This window comes from Diadema setosum, chromosome 7, assembly GCF_964275005.1.
Source record: "Diadema setosum chromosome 7, eeDiaSeto1, whole genome shotgun sequence".
Classification (NCBI taxonomy): domain Eukaryota; kingdom Metazoa; phylum Echinodermata; class Echinoidea; order Diadematoida; family Diadematidae; genus Diadema; species Diadema setosum.
In genome coordinates this window covers 25,930,254-25,950,085 of record NC_092691.1, presented here as the reverse complement: position 1 = coordinate 25,950,085, position 19,832 = coordinate 25,930,254, and the positions used below count along the sequence as shown (strand labels likewise).

Here is a 19,832-nt window from a genome sequence, read left to right as displayed (position 1 = left end):
TCATAATTCTGCGATATTGTTTGGATTACCTGTGCATGGCAAACATAACGTGGTTATCAAATTAGATTAAAAATAGCCCAATAATGCGCAATGCAAGAACACAAAGAAAGTAGTGAAGGGATGGGGTCCCCTCTGACGTCAATGTTGAGGTGATGAAGTTTCTCACTCCCTTTCTTACAACGTTTGTGTGTGTGTGTGTCTGTGTGCAAGTGTGTCTGTCTGTCTGTCTGTGTGCGTGTGTGTGCGTGCGTTGTGCGTGGAACAGAGAGAGAGTGAGAATATATAGGGAGAGATAGTTCGGATGACCGTTTGATGAAAGAAAGCTATATAATCTTTCATTTTTTGAATAGCATGTCTTGAAAATGAAATGTGCAGAATATTATAATCCCCATTTCATCAAACACCTGACATTGTTTAACATCGACACGCATTTCAAAATTTCTGCTCTACAGAAATACTGTACAATCAAAAAGATCGCGTCGATGCATCTGTATACTTTCCTTGAATTATTCATTGTGGAAAACAGAAATAAATCGAAAAACAGGTGTGCAATTATCATGCTAAAGAAAACAGTTCTGCATATCTTATATTGTGGATAGATCTCTTAAAGCGATTCTTCAAGCACATTTCCCGCGTTTAATTCCCGGTTTTACGTTCTCCATGCCAAGAAACTATAGTCGTTGTTTTATCATAATACTTCCGTCTCAGCCATATGAGAAGAAGGAAAAAATTTAATTGATCCAAGTCGTCAAATTAAATTCACCCACCATTATTTTTAACGTAATATGATACTTAATTCAACATATCAGTTCCAAGTAAACAAAATTTGTGATAGTAATATGGCCACCACAGTCGTATCATTCGGCGTTTGCTTTCCTTGACATTAAAAAAAGAAAAACAACAGCAAAAACTAATTCTGTGTATATTAAACTCTCAAAAGTGCTTATTGCACTTATTCTTGGTCAGGTTTTCTAGGCATGTGTCATTTTTGTTTATACAAAATGTGGTTTCAGACAAGGTTCATATTATAGATACGGGCACTTTTACTGAAATTCCTTTGTATTAAATCATTTCAAGTTATAGATAGTCGTCACTTGATTGTGGCAATCTCCAATTTCGCGGAGATGTTTCAAGCTTGAACAAGTAAAAGTCAACTGATCACTGTCGTTGTCATTACATCATTTCCCAAAAACTCTTGTTTGTTTTGAACTTTTTTTTTACAAGGGGGCCTCATAGTAATGGCTCATAATAATCTTCTTTCCAGAGGACAGAGTTAACTAACAGCAGGTGGGCTGCACACCCGAGTGGAGCTGTTAAGAATTGGGAGCACGAATGGTTTTAGGAAAGTTTAACAAAACAGGATGAACAAAAGCATTTAGGCCTAATCAATGTACATACGTCTAACTTAACCGACTGACGAAATAATCCTGTGGAACGCGTTATGTTTTATTCTGATAAGATTGGCGCATAAAAATAACAGAAATGGCGAAGTTACACCTCAGTTGTATATTTTCTCGTCAAATGTCCGCCAACATTGAGTCATCAATTTCAGTGGAGAAATCTAGAAATCTACTACCGGAGAAGATATCCACCAACGCATGCCCATCATGCAACAATAATTTACTGAGGAGGATCGTATCAACGCAGGGCTCAATGTTACCTGACGCACAATGGAAAATATACGATAATAAGCGTCAATGTAAACGAAATGCAGCAACCTGCATGTGCGTTTACGATAGCAGCACAACTCTTACATTAAAAAAAAAATCAATGATATTACAAACATTATGAGACTCTTTCATTAGAACTTTGAGATGGCCTCTTGCATTTTTCAACTTCAGACTTCATTTTCCCCTTTCCTACAGTAAACTTGAACCTTAATTTAAGGTTGAAACCTTGAAGTGATAGGTCCTAATCCCTTTCACCAGCCCCTTAGAACTATCCCGGGACGGTAAACTAATTTATATACCCTGTGGATATGTGCGATGCATCAATTTGTGCTGTTGTATACAATTATTGCTAATGGAATTAACTTCTTTCGTATCAGCTATTGAAACATTTTTTTTTTATTAAACCTATATTCACAATAAAAACAATATAGAGATACCAACGATAGCGACCGATTTATACAAAAGATTTACATTAATACCGGAAAAGAAAGTGAAAGAATAACAAAAATAGTGTCATTACGAAAAAATGGCGAATAATCATCTATCCTTAGTTTGACACCTCTTTCCCTCTAGCTCTGTTTCTAAAGAAAAAAAAAATCGGCGAATAAAAATCATATCAGTAATCATATCAGTAATTTTGCTATGAAATCCCTGTAGACTGTCTTCCAGTGATGAGTTTTGTCGTTGTTGTTTAACGCGCATATTTGCGGAGGACAGTGAAAGGAGACAAAAAGAGGGTAGAAGTGAGTGAGTGAGGGGGGGAGGGGGTAGTTCACAAGTTGTAAGTGTTTTGTAATGACATAGATCTTCATCGTAGAACGTCTTGGAAGATGGAAACATCCAGTAAGACGTGCATGTCTGCGCCTATATCAGGTGCATGTGTCAATCGGCGAAGCGCAGAGCCTATGGGGCATAAAATTCGGTGACCCCCTGACCCTCGCCGTCAACTTGAGCCGATGTTATGCCGGTCCCTGGATGTCATTATACGCCAAATGAGTTCGCCAAGAGGAGTCAAGTCAATCCACTTCCATGGTATATGTACAGTTCGGTGTCGACCTCCTGCCGACGCGTTCTTCTCAAATTATGGAGTAGTTTCATCTGACTTTCTTCGATAGAATACAACAGGATAAAATACATGAGGTGTATTTCTTTTTGTTTATTGAGAAAAAAAAACACCCACGGCGGTTCGATTTGTTTCTTTTGATTTTCATTTCTGACAAATGTTTGTCTTTTTATATCCAAACTGTCCGACTATAAAAATCCACGAGTTAAAGAGTGAAATCAAATGTTGTTTCATCATTTAGGTGGGATGTCACGTAGCTACAGGCGAGCATTATGTTATCACATCATCAGTCTCTACGAGTAATTCTGAAGGTCATGCATTTTCCACCCGATACCCGTATATAATGTCTTCTTTTTTTTTTTCAAAGCGGATGGAACTCTATGCCATGCTTGTATACATTATTCTCGGTGATTAGCTGATATTTGAGAAAATAAAAACGATATCATCTTGATATTACGACAAATGAATTAATAGCAAACTAGAAAGGACTGGACCGCGAGAGGCGATTTCCCCGTTTTATCCTGTCCGTCCCCCTTTTGAAAAGACAACACCTGCAGGCGATACCCAAACACGATGAGCTAAAAAGAATAACACACATACACAACTTTAAGGCCGACTCCTTCCTTTTTTTACTTGTGCACATCAATACTTCAGGACACAGCTTATTATAATGGAAAATGGCCAAACGATAGTACTCTTCACAGTCTTCAGTTCCGCCTTCGAAGTTTCACTTGACTGTTCTAATGGCGCTTTCCAAATATGGGTCACCCGACGTCACCGCCGTAACTAATGACGTCAATCGGTTGCTAGCCTGGCAGATTTTCCTCGGGAACCCCGTGAAGCCTCGTTTTGCCAATCTTTGGAGCTGAGGATCCACATGGCCTGGCCTGAACGTACGGAAAAGCAGTTTACCACCATATCTGGATATTAAAACCTGTGTTATAAACGTATGAGCGCATTCGATTCGATAACAGCCTTTTGGATCATAAACAAATACACGTGTGACACTGCGTACACATTTTGTATGTACGCAACGAACCGACGGGGAAACCACCTCCTCAAAATAGCACTAGTTTGTGTGTGACTGATAGCAGCCATATTCTGACGCCAGTGGTGGTATAAGGTATGTAGTTCAAATTACTATATCATTATAAAATCATAATGAAATCGAAATAGTTTGCTATACATTCCAAATTGATAATTTTAAATAATTTACTCCAAGTACAGATGAGAAAGTGAGCTTTTTTGTGTATTTTAGGGGAACTCGTGCGACGTGCGTAGGGATATCATGACGTAATGTAAGTGTTAGTCGGTCGCTGGCTGGGCATACCAGAGGAAAGCTCGGTTCCTCCTAAAAATAGCTCGACCACTCGGGGAAAACATCTCGCCAAAGCCGTGCTTCTGAAATTGGTCGGTGAGTAAAAATAGATATGTGCCGTTGACTGCTGTCTAGCGGTATGGTTGATTATTAGAGAAGGATATGTTGGCTCTCATGGCCTCAACAGAAGCTATCAACTTCATGCTGTGCTTTCCCGTCACAGTGTCTATCGTGCTTGTTTCGTTTATGTTACAGTTCTACGGGTCCATTTTACGTAGATGTAACACCAATGCAATGGCTAATACAAGTGCTCTGTTCGCTGTGTCTTGTATACAGCATAAATCGCAGTAGGAGAGAACGTACGTCGTGCAGTGGACTGTGAACAGCACTGTGTGAGGGGATCGTAAACATACATGCGATCGTGATTAGATTAGATCCTGACTGGATCGGAGACGCAATTCACGTTTCCCAGTGAAGCGCAATATTTGAATTGTTCGGACATAACCTCACGTAACGTTGACGAAAGGAGTAGAATTTTTCAAGGTCAATAAAGAGCAGTCGTGTTTTGTCGACATGTTACTACTTATTGTTAGAAAGTATTACATTAAACTTATATGTCCAATGAGAGTATAAGCAACACAGTTGTTGTAGGTGGTCTAGCAATTAACCTTTTCTTAATAATTAAAAATCGCGCACCAAGGTTCTACCTCCCATGCCAAAATTTGACCTTGCGCAAAAGCATAGACCTCAGGTTTCACATGTAACCGATGGTCGAATTCTTGACAGCGTTATGGGTGAATTTTAAAGGGCGGCGTGCTTTACCAAAAAGAGTACCTATTCAAAAAGGTTTAACATTAAGTCATTGTAGATTTGTACATTGTGTGTAAGACACTTATTTTCATGATATATCCAGAGGACCTACTACCGTATCTCAAATTCCAGTCACTGAACCAAATTGCACAAAAATCATTGGATATAGATCCATTTTAGCTTATTTCCAATTGCTTATGTAAATTTGAACCAGATCAGTTGTCATAAAGCCTTTAAGGTCAATATCGACATAAACTTTTTAATCATCACCTAGGTCCTAGAACAATTTGTGATGCTGCCTGAGTAGAACTGAAGTAGCTGCCTAATGTTAATGCAAACAAAGCTCAGCGCAGCAGGAGCTGAAAAAAAAAAGAAAAAAAAAAAGCAGTGTGCGATAATTGCAGCAAGTTGAAAGAAGTTGGTCATTGAAAATAATTATGCATGTGGGATGTGTGTAGGCCTGTGTGTGTGTGTGTTTGTGTGCATGTCTGTCTTTGTATGTCTGTGTTTGGTCTTGTGCAATCTAGGAACTGCATATCTTCATCCAACATGAACCATTTGTGTTGATTTTTTTTTTTCCTCTTTTTTTTTTTTTTGCTCCTGGTTAAAGATTTGTAGATGGCTAACTTCAGTTTCGGATCACAGTACTCACATTAGACCCTACATGCAATTACTCACAAAGAGTGAGTCGTTTTGAGCGATGACATGAAAGTTGACATCGATATTGATGCTTCCAATTGACTGATTTGGTTCAACTTTATGTGAGTGATTGGAAATTCGCTATTTAGTATGATTTTGGTGCAATTTAGGTTTCCGGAATTTAAGATGTCTACATGTACATGGATGCAAAAATACATTTCATGTAGAAGTGTTGTATAGTACCCACTGTTTCAGTAGAAAAGAGGTAATACCACAGTTGTTCCACTGTAACATGAAAATGATGAACATCTGATTCTATGCTCTGATATGAATTTACCTGATTTAGATCTAGAATTGTCATCCACCATCAAAGAATTTCCTAGAGAATTTTAGTAGATTCTTGACATAGGAAACAACAGTTATAAAGACTGTTTTTGTAGATCATGCATTATGTTACAAATATAGAAAAATCTATTTTGACTCGGTGAGCTGTTGAGGCATAGCCAGTGGGGTGGTTGGAGAATATTTTCTGAGTTCTGTTGATATACTCGAGGAAGAGGCCAGCTGACGCTAACGGCAAATAAAACTGATATAGCATGAGATGAGAAAATGAGAAGCATTTGATAAGTGAGGAGGATTTATACTTGATATATTATGCCCTGTAGCGCATAAAATTGTAATGTCTTGCATTAATATAGAGATTCTAGAATAGTAGTCACATAAATGTGTAGATTTACTTCTACAAGTAGCTCTAGACAGTTGACTGAGCTCATAGTACCGGTACGTATATCTTATATTACATAAGTGGCCCATCCATTGGTGTACTTGCTTTAGCTTTTATCAGAGTTGTAGACTCATATACAAAAATTATGCCCAATTTTCATACTGCTAGAAAAGTTTATTGCAACAACAAAAAAAGAGAGAAAGAAAGTTAAGGAAACATTAAACCTCCGTAACAGACATTGCTGCAGTTTACTAGTTTATAATATGTAGAAAAGTATTATGTTTGCATTAAAAGCAGTACCTCTGCTTATTTTGTATGTATTTGTAAATCAACAGCTCATTTTCTTCCATTAGCAGTGTGACACTGCAGGACATTTTTTTTTTTTTTTTTTTTTTTGCACAATTTGTAAGCTACGGCTAACTGGTCTATCCTTATTCAAAGTTTTTTTTTGTTTGCTCGTTTGTTTTTGCGTATGATTGATAATACAGTATGTCCATGTGTACTGAATATAGTGGATCACTTGCCATGCTAATAATTATTTGGTCATTTAGTACAAACACATACTGGAATAATGTCTGGACTAGGATTTTTTACCTGGCTTGATGAACTAACTGGCATTTGTACAATTGTATGTGTATTGACATCTAAGGGAATATACAGAGTGCCATTGATGGATTTCTCAGCTCCTGATATTATTTTAAAACCTGAAGCTAAAATATTCTGTGTATTTCTACAATATGATAACAATTTAAGCCATCATCTTTCATATTATTTAGCTGAGTGAAAGTAACTTTAGAAAATTGTGCATACACTCTACCTTGGACTTGAATTTCATGTGTTCGTTGTTCTTACTCTGTCATCAATAACCCCTCAGCGTGTGTAGCTACACACTGTAGCTATGGTCTTACTGTATAGCATGTTACTGTATGCAGCTTCATTTTGCATTTCATGTCTGAACTGAACACCCCAACTAACTGTACATCCTATTAAAGTGATTAAAGAATGATGCTTGTCTCACATCTCCTAAGGGAAGGAATGAAAATTATTATCAAGTGAGTGTGTTATCTGATACATTAACTTACTTCTTTTAAAACTTGAAAATATGAACAACTCTTGCCCTTGAAAATAGTGGAAGGAGAAAGACTACACAATAATATTACTGGTAATGAGATAGGTTTGAAGCAAACATTGCCTACAAATATGGTGCATATTGATTTGAATGTATTGACACAACTTGATTTGGTGGAATCTGGTATTGCAAACACCATGTGATTTGAGTGGAAAGTAATGTGTCATCCAAGGTCATGTACTGCTGACCATTTAATATTTGGGCATTTCAGTTTTCAGACCTTTCTCCTAAATGTAATTAAGATTGTCAGTGTTTTTAGACGTAAAATTTGAATTATTGACCCGATTTAAAAAAAAAAATAATAAATGGGTACGAATCAATTTATAAAATTTGAAATTTAGAAACTAACTGCCAAATCAGTACATTGTCGTGTAAATCTTGCTGGATGGCGATTTTTATCTATTTAGTGGTAGGATTCTTTACAAGATGATATGTTGTTTTCTTTGATAAGATCTGCATTAAAAAAGAAAGGTTTCACAAGGTGTGTAAAATCAAAATAAACAACCAAAGTTAATTGAAATTGGCCCAGCACAACAGTGGTTCAAAAGTTTCTACTTACTACAGTACAATCAAATTACAAGGTTCATCTCACTTGGTCCTTATGACCCGAATTCATGAAGGTGGTACGATTGAAACCATGGTTGAAACCATGGTTTATGCAAATTTCTTCTGCATAAATACACAGTGTACGATTCACAGATTGTGTACGCCAACAGACGTCCAGTAGCAAACGTGCATTGATACGCGCATGTCAAAGGTATGCCTACATTGTATTTCACGCTTATTTTAGACCATGGTCCAAATTTGTACCATACAGTTTAAACTACCTTCATGTATTCAGGCCTATACATTGCATGTTAATGTGATATGTACCAACAAGGATACAAACTGTATAATATGGTGGGCTAATGTAATACGAAATTTAATGTTGGAATTATGTCAGAAATTTTATTAGGATTTGGTCATATTGATCTCTCCTATTGTAGTTAATAATTTCATGTGGACATTTTGATATTCTCTTTAGTTTATTGTTGTCATGATTGCTGTAGAAATGCACAGTTTCTCCAATAATGGTCAGTTCCCAAAGTTTTGACAAACAAATTGACAAGAATTTTATACACCCAAACTTTGTATTTGAGATACCCACCCCTACATTCTCACATCCAAATTGATCTAGTTTTCAGCATTAAGTCCCATTATTAATTCTTTTACATTTCTTGGCGTCTGTGTGCAGTAGGGTGTATCAGTACATGTCATCAAACATCATGTGATGACTAGTCAACCAATCAGATTTTGAGATTTGAGAATATTAAGTGTCTCCTACCTTTTATTTCCATCATCAGTAGGGAAGGCTCAACATAAGCTGATTAAGTGCTTTTGAATAAGTGCAGACATTACAGTTAGAATACCGTGATGTGATGACAGGAGATGTTTATTGTATTTTTTGATACCGTACGTAGGCTGAATGAGGGCTTACATTCAGACATCAGTGTGAATAAATGATTGCTATGATATGCTTAAAATCTGCCATCCACTTTTCTTTGAAGAAATAAAGAGTCATACATTGTAACACTGCTTAGTTTTGTCCCCATGACAAGTACAAACTTGTAGATTTGAAAAGTGATAAACCACTACTGTGTGAAGTATAGAAGTGCTCTAAAGCCAAGGCGATAAAAAGTGGTATGAAGTTATGACTTTGATATGGAATAGGATACTGTGTCTGAACATCTTTTCTAACCAGCAGACTGACAGTTAGAAGTGCTTACTACTAAGCATATACTGCTGCCTTTACTTGGCTATACACAATGGTTAGCTTGTTATGAAAATGTTTTAACACTGTCCATGATCAGAGAACAGTGAACCAGAGAATCATATCATTATTCTTGGAAAGTGCACTGAAACTACATGTAGATGTTTTTGAAGCCCCAGTAACTTTCCTTGTAAAGATCCTTCCCAGAGAAACTGGCCAAACTATAAATTGTGAGTTGTTCTTTACACACTCTGTTGATGTTGCTTATACTGAAAAATGGGGGCAAAAGGTTATTTACACCAACAATCGGGGAACATGGAGACCATTTTGTCTGCACACAAGAACATGTACAAAATGTGTATGTACAAAGTTTGTACATGTTCTTGTTTGCAGACAAAATCTCATATGGTCTCCATGTTCCCCAGTGATGCTGTTGCCTTGATTGTCAAAATTTAGGTCTTTGTAGTTTTGTTATGAAAACTGTATTTGCCCACATGTTCTGTCCATGTCGAGTGACATGTGAAGAAAGGTGATATGATATGTGTACATTAGGTAACTGTTCAGTATTTACTTGTAGGATGTACATACGTATATTGTACTTTTGTAGGTTGACCCTCTGCTGTGTGTGATAAAACCACGTTTTTGTGTTTCAGGAACAACAGTGTAACTGAGTCATGAAAAATACATGTGTGATTTGCCAAAGGTTATCATTCACTGGGTATGCTGTTTTGTATCAAAACTTGGTATGATCTCAATTTTGTCATGCTTTGTTTCTTGTGTGTAAACAAACAATTTTGTAGTACCATACCAACTCTGGAAAACAACATTTACTGTAGATGATATGTACAAATGCAGTTATTTTGTACACACAGTTTAGAAAGATGTGTGAGGGAAAAACTCGCAACAAGTTCATCTGAAGCTTTGTGAATATCTTATATCTTGTTACTGATTTTATTTTTAGTTGATTGGATTGAGTCTGATACAACCTTCCAGAGACCCTAGACATGATGAAATTTGATTTGCCAAAATTTTGAAAGCGTTAGGTCCTGGTCATGAGACTGTATGCAGTCAGCTTTATTGATAGATCTTTGTGAAGAACAGAGATATTAAAGCTTTTCTTACGATTAGTAATTGGTTGATTTTGAAGCAATCAATGATACTTTGATGTTGTTGACACTATCGTCAATAGATACCTGTAGCATCAGTGTGGAGGTACCACTGGAAATATTAGTGCTTTACATACATGTATTTGTAGATCCGTATAAAATGTGTGGTGGTTTGCCCTTTGTCTACATGTACAGTATGTGTCTATTCTTCTATGCATTATATCAATTAATGATGTGTAGTGTTTGTGGAATCTGATACATGTGGATTTTTAAAATACAAATGTTGGTTCATGGCCACACAATGATGAAGTCAGTGGACTGAAAGGTCATTTATGAGGTCAAATTTGGGTAATGATAGTTAAAGCCTCAGATTTTTCTGTTTCTCTCCCCCCCCCCCCTTTTCACACGACAACATGGGTTTACAAAATACTTGTAAAATCCCACAAGGGAATTTAGTTGAACTTAGTGCGAGGATGTCATTTCAGGGCAAGTCTCTCTTGTGACATTGAGGTCAGGGTCAAGTTTTTAGTTTCACTTAAGCCCTGTTTTAACAGAGCTTTTCCAACTAGATTTACCGTAGCAACGCCCGGGTAACTTCAGGGTAATCTTTTTCCACCTGCGTGATAATAACAGTCCCCGCAAGGTTGAACCAAGAAGGGTACAGTCATAGGTCAAATTCTGTTCTAGTGATATTGCTTGATATGAGATAATGCCAGGAACATATGAATTTCAATCATCCTCGGCACTCCGACAAACTAACGAGTGAATTGCCATTGATAAGATTTTCAGATTGCTGCAAAACAGGGTCAAATGCCCAGATAAGCATGCAAAATCTGTGTAGCCAGCAGCTATGAATTTCATAGAGAAAATAATGATAAAGGATATAATGCAAGGTTAGTGGCAATAAGTCCTGCTGGATACAATGTTAGTGATTAAAAGTGGAGTTGGGACAGATAAAGGCCTGTTCTGCTGTGTGATATTTATTATTAAATATGTTGTTTATTGTATTTGTTTGCATGTCTATACTGTTCATTTAGGAACTTCCTTACTTTGACTTCTGTTTGATTTTTCTTGTCCAGAGCTGTAGATGTGGTGTTGTTTGTACATTAGGATTTTAAGATCAGTCATTAAATCTTATCTCAAGTTCTTCTTCTTTTTTTTTCTTTTTTTTTTTGGGGGGGGGGGGCAGGGGTAGGGGTGATATTTATGTGAATGTTGACTCTGCAAATACTGCAAAATGCAGTGTAGTCTGCATATTAAAGTCTCAGGTCATGATGAACCAAAAATTTCCTTACTGGAGGCCCCTATACAGATGAGTTTTATTTTTTCTCCCCATGCATTCAAAATTTTAGCTGAGCCAAAGTTACAGAGTGAAATAATGGACAGGTGAAAAAACCGTGGATGAAAAATCCAGTCCCCTATAAGGGAAACACACAAGAAATTAATTTTACATTGTAGAGGTCAAACTGATGATTTTATGTCACTACAATTAATACTTGAGTATCGGACTCTTCTCGATACTACAAGTGAAACAAAAGTAGCAGATCTGAATAAAAACTTTGAGCCAATAGAACATTCTGAATAAAGGTTATGACCATCTGAAAGGAAGTCATCCAAGATCAAATACTGTGATGACTTTGGATCATGTGGTTGTGATATCAACCATGTGATAACTCCTTTGTTTTGAGTTTTATCTGTCAGTGGTTTCACATATGGTGGGGAGACATGTGTTAATCCAGACTGTAGTGTACATTTTCTTATTCACCTTCCAAGAGAGAGGAAGAGGATTGATACAGGAACAAAGCATTATTACACTTTATGTGTTGTGTGGACAAGACCACCACTTGAGGGCCATTAGAGGATGCCACAGGTGATTTTACCATGACACTGAAACTGTCAAAACTCTTACAATGCTTGTTACTTTATTTCCAAACACAGTAACTTTTTTACTTTAATCCTTATATAGACTGTGTGTTCTATAATATTTCAAACCCTTCAGACATATGAATTGCCTGTCTATCAATGGCCCTTCATTATTGTGCATTTATTTCAATAGGTATATTGAAATACATGAAATCAGGACCCTATTTCATATACCTTCATATTCTTATCACTCATTATGCATTTATGATAGCTTATTAAAAATGGAAACTTCTAAGATCTTTACCTCTTGAATGGATTATAGAAAAGTGCTTTGTAAAATTGTTTTATTTTGGGGATTTTATGTGAAGGTCCTATATAATTTGCATTTATCACTTCCAGTGAATAGCGATTTCTATTCATGGAAACCCCTCAATACTTCACTGTTATTCCAGAATTACATACAGTACAATGTATGTGAGTTTAGTTTCCTGTACTCAATAGAAAATAGAATATACCTGTCTCGCCAAGTGAGGGTGTGTGAGTGAGGCATCATCAATGCTCAGGTGGAAGAGTACACAGAAGTGCACTCCCCAACTTGAGTGAGAGTGTCTAATTAATCTGTAAACAATAGAGTGCCCAATGGAAAGTCACTTCCAGTGTACACCAACTTGGCGCTGAGTAAGGTCAATGTGCGTAGCTTCCTTCCCTCTTTTAGTCCAGATAGGCTGGATGGCTTCAAAGTGGTGATCTTCACTTCCTGGTGTGTCACAGTTCTATGGCAGGTTCTGTCAAAGACACAAGCATTCAGGAGGTCCTCCTTAAGTGCAAGACCTAATTTACAGTGTGAAGACATGACAGTACCGGTACATATTAAACAGGATATGGGGAAATCATGAAACCAGGATGAAATTGGATTGACAAATGATGGGCCCTTCATTTAATGTTGGGTACTTGGCATTTCTGTGCTTTCTATTCTGCCTTAAAACGTAGTCCCTTTGTACTGTACATGTAGCAAGACTGAAGCCTCTTGCATTGACATGGTGACATTGAAAAGTAATGTGCCTCAAATTGGAATTTTGGAATTTTTTATTGGTATGCCAATCATTGGAATTTGAGCTGCTTTCCTCTGTCATCACCGACAACACTTAGTGGACATTTGCATGACATGACAATTCATCACTTTTATTCAATTTCATACATTGTAGAGCTGAATTCTTTTAAATGTTCTAGAATATGAAACTGTTGGCAGATCATCAGTTGTATACTGCATATGAATAATGGAAAAGTGTAAGAAGATGGCGGAATTAAGAATATCAGAACAACTGACAAATACTACATACATGTACCATGAGACATTTAGACATTTAGATCAAATTTTATGCAAAATGTATTGCACACTTTGATCTCTTGATCATGATCACTATGATGTAAAAATTATCAAACTGAAAGGAAGTGAAGGAAGTATTTTATCTCCTTGATATAATATGTTGATTTGTATTTGCAGTCTTCATCATCTCAAATTCCAACAAAGCTTATTGATTAAATATTCGAATGGAATGTTGGTTAAAACCCCATGTGGTATTTTGTGTTTTACTTGACCTCTTCAAGTACAGTAGTTGATTAGTGGCAAGAGTAGACCCCATAAACATATTAGAGTTTGTGAAACAATTTCTTTCTGTGACGAAATTACACAACTGCAGATTACAAACATTTTTATCAGTGATCACTTGCACCTCGAAATAGGGCAGTCATCTGTAGAGTTTGATTTTGTCCCTACAAATTTTTCCAGAAAGCTTAATTGCAGCATTGTCAGTAGTTAGATGGTATATAATTTGATTTGACAGTGGAGACTGTTTGTGGTTTAACATAGTATGTATGTTTCTACTGGATTACTTTCTAAGAAACTGGCTAGCAAGAAGAAACATTCATGCATGCAAGCAGACACGCAATAAAACAACTAACGACCCCCCAGATTCATCCATTGACCATTCTGCCATATTACAGTATTGATGTGAAGTAACAGAAGTGAAAAACGAATTGAGATGGCATGATAATGTGAATGAGGGGTATCAGACTTCCTTAATTGCCCCAAGCCTGTATCAATTTAAGGGATGCGTGAGGGGAAGGCATCATCTGCCATTCGCTATCCAACATCTTTGTTGATTTGTCACTTCACCTACATTTTCCAAACTCGTATTAGTGTCCTCATAATTCATTTGTATGATGCTTGGTTGCGTTGCTTCCCTCAGTGGGCAGCCAGAGGTGTTGCCAGACCCTAATGTTATCTTTTGCACTCCTCCACAAACGAATGTCTCAAGTAGTGCATGTTGATAACTGTTGATGTCTTTAAGGGGGGCAAAATATAGAAGTCAGGGATGCTATTTTAGGGGGTGTCTGTGGAATTAAGAGTCTAAAAATAGTATCAAGCCAGTAGCCTTGCTATATTTGGTTGCATCCTTGGTTGGGCAGGAACAGCCTGATTATGTACAGACGTCATAATGGTAGTGCTTGCCTAGCAACAGGAAGTAGAGCAGAGCCTTGCGCGTGCGAGAGAGAGAGAGAGAAAGAGAAGGAGGGAGAGACGGAAAGAGGAGGGCATTGCATGTATAGGATGTGTGTGTTGAAGTGCTGCTCACGTATCAGTGTGTATCTGTGAGGAGCATATATGCCTGCGTCATGCACGCATCACTCTTTCGCATTATTGTGGCTGAGGACTGGCCTTAGAAGGTCCTTGCACTACGCTGGACCCTCCCGCAAGCCTCACTGCTGTCACTGTGCTACGCCCGGCTACGGGAATCCAGACATGAGAATTTGATACTTGATTAGTTTTCCTGATAAAATTGTGCCTTGTCACATCATATAATTGCAAGAATTCTATATCAAGTGCCAGCGCCCCCATTATGTGTTTGCTATATAATGTTGATGTGAGGCATGGAGATGTCCCATGAATATCATTTTCTCACAGTCTCTGACTCCTAATTGATGCTTTATAAAAGCTGCGTCTTTAAGGTGCAGGTACTTGAACTAGTCATCATCTCATACAGTGACTATGCTGGAAGGTCTAAATTTACCCGTTACAAGCGTACATGCTGTATACTCCTCTCCTTTAACTTGATGTGTGCACATGCTTACTCAGTTATATTGGTACATCGTATGTACTTCCGTGGAAATTGAAAGTGAAATTTTTCATTCACTTCCTTCTTGTAGGCAGAGCTTCATTCATGGGAAGTGAAATGCTATGGTCTAATTATAGTTTCTGAGTAGGTCTCGAAAGGAAGTTTTTGAAAGCTGCACTGAGTGGGTGGAAACGTCCGTCTGTGTAGTGTTGTGGTCATCATAGCTGTGATGAGATCTCTGTTGAAACCTATCACAACTTATAACTCAAATACTGATGTTGCGCAACCATGCATACAATGTATTATACATATACATACCAAGTTTCAAAGTATCGACTTTTATCTGCCGTGCCAGAAATTATTCATTATCAACAAAGTGCATTGAGTATTACATTGATTTTGCAAATTTGGCAAGAGCCAAGACTCATGAAATGAAATTGCACATGAAAGTTCTTGTCTGCAATACATTTATATGCATTGAATATCAGTGACAATTTGCGAAAATTTCATGCTGCGAAAATATCTTGCTTTACACTATGTGTAGGCCATCAAGCATACATCGATATGATGATGAGTAGAGACAAATTGGGTGGACCAGAAGGGAGATACAGATGGTTACAGTGTTTGTGAAGTTTGGGCAGTTGTGCTATTAAAACCATAGATAGTATTCACAACCACTTCAAAAGGGATTGCACATTGCACACCTGAAATTGTTTTCCATTTATACATAGCACTGTATGAAAACTGTTCATTCACAATTGCAGCTTGAGATTCAGGTATTGTAAATATGGCTTATTTGAACTCATGATGAGGAAACAGACTGCTTTTTACTGTACAGTAAAATGTACTTACATTGTAGTTTGCTGTACACTGTGAAATGACAAATGTGTCTATTTTGTTAGCTGTTTTTCAATGTGGTCTTGTCAATTTGAAATAATTTATGAAAGAGGAGCTTGTATCCAAGGCAATGCTATTTAATTACAAATTGACACAATTTGAATGTGTAGCAACAAAGTCTTGCATAGTTTCCTTTGATATACAATGTACATTGTAGCAAGGAATGAAAAAACTGTTAGAAGCTAAATGTGTAGCCACTTGATCTCATAAAATAGAACAATTCTGGTAGAGGTATACCCATATCATTTGAGGACTGTTTCAATATCCTCCCGATTAAAGATATAAAAAGGCCTTGCAAATTTTTGTCTTTTACATTGCAGCTAATTAATCATTGAGTGTAGTGATGACCAAACAGCAAGGATAAGGAATGAAGCATACAAGAAATTTGATGAAAACAGCAGCACACTGTTTGAGTCTTTGTTATGGATCCGGCAAGCCTCTTGTGGATACCAGTGGTATTTTACTACCTGTTTGCGGTTTTTAATTCATCATCCATTAATGTCTTATTAGCAGAGTAGTGTAAAGCATCCCTTTGCAGGCTGCTGTGTGGTTTGTTTGTTCCAGGCTGATAATTTGATTATCTGATTAATTGATGTATCAACAATCCAACATGGACTTTATGACCTATGTACTCTGTAGGGATAGAGCTTTGAGAAGTGATGCGAACTGTGACTAACCATGCACCTGTATTTGCACGCTAGTGGGCTTCAGATTTTGCCCTGTAACTGCTTGTTGCAAGACATTGCATTAGAGGTGTTTGACATACATCTGTGAGCCATGTGAAGGATAGGGGAATGATTTTCATCATTGTCATATGTTTCAATTTGGAAATTATAGCATTGATGGCTAAAGAAAACATGCAGTGGTAATGTTTTCAACTTGCATTGCATGCTAAAAGTTTGCTGCCTAATAATGATCAGCTTGTGGTGTATTCTGAATAAAAAGAATAGAAAAGAAAAAGTATTTGTTTTTGATAACTACAATGTAGGCATTTTAGACATTTCCAAGTATGGTTTCTTCCAGGCCTCTTAATCAGCACTTTCAGGATTACCTAGGGCATACAAAACTTCTTATAGCTGGCAAGTGATATAGATAGATCTGGGGGAGGGGAGGGGTGGGTCAGAGAATACACCGAACTTTTTATGGAATGGAAAAAAAAAAAGTTGATGTCCCAGAAAGAAATCATGCATTCATACTGAGACACATTTTTATAAATCATGCAGAATTCTATATGTTCCACGATTATAGAATCACACCATAGATGTACACTGAAATTGTGAGCAGTGGTTCAAAGATTAAAACAAGCTCCAGTTGTACTCATACATATAACAGTCGACTAACTTCTTTCCATGTTGCCAGGCTGATATAACTGTGTCCTGTTAATCTCTCATTTGTTGACATTCCTCTTAACTGGCCACAGTTGGTCATTCTCTGCCATGGCCCCCATCCATTGTGAACACATGAGTGAGGTCAGGGGGCTTTTTGTCAACTGATGTATAAGAACATGCACTACCCACAAAAGTGTTATTCAACTCTTCGTTTTTATTTTCTTATTTGATAAGCTATGTACGCAGTAGACCTGCAAATGCATACAGGCAGAGAAACAGAGAAAAAAAGTATCAAAGTTTACTGTGCACCGAAAACATTATCCACACTATAATTGTTCTGTGTTTGTTGCTACACACCATACATTAATTATGATGTTTAAACTATTTTAAGTTTATATTTCCATCCTTTGCCTTATGAGTGAATATTAAATTTCCTGTAGACTTCCTGGACCAAAATTAGTGTTTGTTCTGATGACATCGTCTTCCAAGGATTTTTGCTTCAGCAGGCACTTATTTTTGGTAAATGCATGCAGCACTCAAACTTTAAAGTTGAGCTCTCTTGTATGTGAAATAATGTTATATGTGTCTTAACTGTACACATGTTACTAGCTTCTTGTTTCAGTGTAGAAGTAGGCCTAGTTTGCTCATGTCATCTGGGGATTGCCATTGGGATGTATAGGATTAAAAGGAGAACAAAACTATTACAAAAAAAAAAGAGGGGAGGAAATCAATAACATGAAAAATTAATGCAGTTTTTACATGCCATTGAGGTTGCTGTGAACCTCATTAAGGAGGTTCAGTGTAGGGACGAGTGGGAAAATGAAGGAACTGATTCCGACGATGGCTTTTTTGAGAAAAAAAAATGGTGGTACATTGTAATTCTTTCTTATCATTATAATGCTATATCCACTTGTAACTCTAGATTGTTTGTTTGAGGAGAAAAAAAGCAATACACAAAATTTACATTAAATCTCATGAGCAAAAGCATGATACTGTAAAATACAAAGCACTGCCTCTTGCTTCTAAACAGAAATGAAGGAAAATTAAATCAGGGAAGGAAAAGTTAAAGGCAGAGAGAAAGAGAAGAGCCACAGCGTTCCAGGGCTTGCTCTACCCCTTGCTCGAAGGAGGAAAGCCTGTCTCGCTAATGCACATCCAGAGAGCATCAAGGAGTTGGGCCTGTCTTGCCTTTCATGCAGGAAGACAGACTGGCGTTGCATTTCCTGCACGCCCCCCTGTGCCACCTTCTTGCCCTGCTACGTGGAACTGGCCATGAGCCACATGGCTTTGCATTTAGCATGTCTGCCACTGCAAGGGAGTGGAAGGGGGAAAAATGAGAGAAAGAATAGAGATGAGAATGAAGATTTATCAGGTAGAAGAACTCATTGTGATGGTGATTTCTGTTTTAAAAAAAAGAATAATTTTTTGTAAAGCAAAATAATTGTCTATCAACACTCCGTAAAGCAAGATTGCCATTTCTTTCCTTTCCCCCTACCCCCACCCCAAACTACATAGTGTGAGTAGACTTGTGAACTTATGGAATTTTTTTGTGCAAAGTTAGCCAGCACAATGCTAGACAGAAAAGGAGCCGAAAACAAAAGAAATGCATGATCTAAGCAGTAGTTCCAGATCACTGGTTATGGTATTGTGACTGGAACCTTTATGTGAATTCTTTATAGTCGGGAGGTACATGTATAGCTAGCTTAAAAGCATGTGGAGGGTGTTCTGGTCCGTGTCATCTGAAAAGGCTCTTTGTTTCAGCTAGCCTTCTCACATAACGCTCTTCAGAGTTGAATTTCCCAGCTCACTAGGCAACCAATCTCACCAAACTTTGTATAGTTGTCGTGCAGGGACAGTTTTAAGGGTAGAATCCCTTTCTCAAAAACAAAAAAACAAAAAAAAATGGAGAGATTATCAATTGGTCAAGCAGCAGTGGTAAGTGATCCTATCCATCACTTTCTTTTTATGTTCTTTAGACCACATACAGTAACAGAGACCATCTTCCAGTTGACTCAAGATAAAAAGTGTATCGGCCTACGTTACGAGAAACTAAATTCAGTAGTGATTATTTTCTGTGTTTACCACTTTGATTAACTGAATCAACCAATATTTGTTAAAAAACTGAAGGTTATCTCAAAGCATAAATCAGAAATAAACACTCATGGGAAATTATTCTGGGCAAGGTTTTCATTTTCATTGCATAAAAACTGTATTTGTAGTGCTTTCGCATATTGTCATTTTACATGTAGGCCACCATCTACTTTTTGAAATTTTACACAGTATGCAGATGCATGAAAGCAAAATTTATGTAAACTTTTTCAAATTTATGTAATTAACCATTCGTTTGTCTTGATCAAGCTTTCTCACTTGTTCAACAATGGATGCAAAGGGATGGGATTTATTTTGTAGTTTGCAACGT

At 37.2% G+C, this 19,832-nt stretch overlaps 1 protein-coding gene across 1 annotated transcript in view; it reads left to right on the top strand.

Annotated features, from left to right (window-relative positions):
* The first annotated feature begins 4,070 nt into the window (after positions 1–4,070).
* LOC140230481 (myocyte-specific enhancer factor 2C-like) overlaps positions 4,071–19,832 on the top strand; it is an 85,057-nt gene continuing 69,295 nt past the window's right edge. Inside the window, exon 1 of the mRNA XM_072310635.1 lies at positions 4,071–4,147. The gene's annotated coding sequence lies outside the window, so the exon portion shown is untranslated. The remainder of the gene's footprint in view (positions 4,148–19,832) is intronic.